The following is a 2,851-nucleotide window of genomic DNA, read 5'->3' as shown; positions in this document are numbered from 1 at the left end:
GAGATGCAGAGAGCCTAAGCCGCCCGACCAAGTTCTTAGAGCTGAGAAGTGGCTTAGGACCTGAGCCCAGGTTTGAGCTATTAATTGCAATTAACTGATGCAAAAGTGATACATTCATTTACTCATTCATCCAATATTTATTTAATATCCATGACTAGGTAATACTGAGAGGTGGGGAATGTAAAAATGAATAAAGGACTTCTGGTCAAGATGGAGGCATAGGCAAACACGGCTCGCCTCTTCACACAACCATAGCAAAAATTACAACTGAACTACAAAACAACTATCACCCAGAATCGTCAGAAAATCGAGCTGTATGGAAGTCCGACAACCAAGGAATTAAAGAAATCACATTCATCCAGCAGAGTAGAAGGGGCAGGAATGCATGGAGACACACAGGGATGCAAAATGGGCCATTCCACACCCACATGTGGTAGATAAAAATTGGGAGAGATACTTCAGGAGCGAGGGATCCCAGCCCCACACCAGACCACCCAGCCCAGGGTTCCAGTGCCAGGAAGATAAGTCCCGAGTATTTCTGGCTATAAAAATCAGTGGGGGTTAGGGCAGCAGATGAAACTGTGGGATTCTCAGGTGTCTCCTCTGAAAGGGCTTGCAACAGGTTTATGCAGACTCACTCCCTCTGGGCTTTCCACCAGGGCAGCAGCTTGAAGGGCACCAGTGGCATATGGGGAGAAACTGAAGTGTCTGGCATCGGGGCAAGTGTCAGGGGACAGCTTCATCCCAGACAAAACTCCAGAGGCCAGGCAGCGGCATTGATTCCTTCAATGCCGCAGGGGGTCTGCGGCATTGAGCCCTCCCCCACGCAGAGCCACAGAGCGGAGACACTATGTCTGAGATTCCATTGCACTGGTTCACATGAGTTGCCCCGCCCTGGCAATTACCTAAGGTTCCGCCCCATCCGACTTATGGGAGTGCTTTTCTGTAATAGGCCATCCTGCTAAGACAAGGAATCAAAGCAGCTCTACCTAAGACATAGAAACAAACACAGGGAGGCTGCCAAATTGAGGAGACAAAGAAATATGGCCCAAATGAAAGTACAGAACAAAACTCCAGAAAAAGAACTAAATAAAATGGAAATAAGCAATGTATCAAATGGAGAGTTCAAAACACTGTTATTAGGATGCTCAAGGAACGCATTGGGTACTTCAATTGCATAAAAAAGACCCAGGCAGAAATGAAGGTTACACTAAGTGAAATAAAGAAAAATTTACAGGGAACCAACAGTGGAGTGGATGAAGCTGAGAACCAAATCAATGACTTAGAATATAAGGAAGAAAAAACATCCAAGCAGAACAGCAAGAAGAAAAAAGAATCCAAGAAAACAAGGATAGGCTAAAGAGCTTCGGGAACAACTTCAAACATATCAACATTCGAATCATAGGGGTGCCGGAAGGAGAAGAGAAAGAGCAAGAAACTGAACACTTATTTGAAAAAATAATCAAAGAAAACTTTCCTAATATGGTGAAGGAAATAGACATATAAATCCAAGAAGCACAGAGTCCCAAACAAGACAGACACAAGACACATGATACTTAAAGGTTATGATAAAGAGAGGTTAAAGATGAAGATAAAAAAAGAATCTTAAAAGCAGCAAGAAAAAAGCAGAGAGTTACCTACAATGGAGTTCCCATAAGACTGTCAGCTGATTTCTCCAAAGGAGTTTTACAGGCAAGGACCTACAACCTAGATTACTCTCTCCAGCAAAGCTATCATTTAGAATGGAAGGGCAGATAAAGTGCTTCCCAGACAAGATAAAGCTAAAGGAGTTCATCATCACCAAGCTATTATTCTATGAAATGTTAAAGGGACTTACTTAAGAAAAAGGAGATCAAAGCTATGAGTATTAAAATGGCAACAAATTCACAACTATCAACAATTGAATCTAAAAAACAAACTAAGCAAACAAGCAGAACAGAAACAGAACCATACATATAGAGATCATTTGGAAGGTTATCAGCTGGGAGGGGGAAGGGGAGAATGGGGGAAAGGTGCAGGGATAAAGAAGTACAAACTGATAGGTACAGAATAGACAGGGGGGTGTTAAGAATAGTTTAGGAAATGGAGAAGCCAAAGAGCTTATGCGTACAACCCAGAGACGTGAATTAAGAGGGGTGGGGATTGCCAGACGGGATGGGCGTTAGAGGGTGGAAGGGGGCAAAAGGGGAAAAGTTGGGACAAGTGTAATAGCAAAATCAATAAAATATATTAAAAAGTAAAACTAAAAATGAATAAAAAGATCTCCATCCCCATCCTCAAGCTCATTACTTTGTTTTTTTGATTCAGAATAATGAACAAGTGACAGATCGCCTCGTTTTAAAAGATTATGTCATGTGTCTGTGTTTGAGAGGCTGGAAAGATTTTCCGTGACTACCAGCCTCCTCCTCTCAACGGCCATTTACAGAATCCACCACCGTTGGCAAATCAGCTCCCCGACTGTGTAGAGCCGGCCTGCAAACGGGCTGCTGGCGTTTGCGGGCTGGAACAGCTCAAGGCAGCCTCGACCTTCCAGCGTGGTCCTCTGCTCTCCCTGCTGGCTTGTATCATTCACTTCCGTTCAGCTGTTACAGGCATTGACTCGCCTCCGAGGGAAGGAGGCGCGTTACCCAAGAGCTGACTCTCTTTCAGGGATGGAACCTGTCGTTTACATCTATTTCCCAGAAAAATGGCAGAGGAAACAAACGAGGCCTGCTTCTTAGAACCGTGAGGTGCTACCGCGGGCCAAGCCCTGGTACGAGCTCCAGGGTCTTGAAGCTGGCAGGGACGGGCTCCTGGAGCCATCTGCGACCCCTCGCTGCCTCCTGGAGGCGGGGCTGGTCCTTGCTTCCAG

This window comes from Pteronotus mesoamericanus, unplaced genomic scaffold (assembly GCF_021234165.1).
Source record: "Pteronotus mesoamericanus isolate MK-2021 breed Mesoamerican mustached bat unplaced genomic scaffold, CSHL_Meso_final contig_20, whole genome shotgun sequence".
NCBI classification, from domain to species: Eukaryota; Metazoa; Chordata; class Mammalia; order Chiroptera; family Mormoopidae; genus Pteronotus; species Pteronotus mesoamericanus.
The sequence above is the reverse complement of the archived record's forward strand: the minus strand, read 5'-3'. Positions refer to the sequence as shown.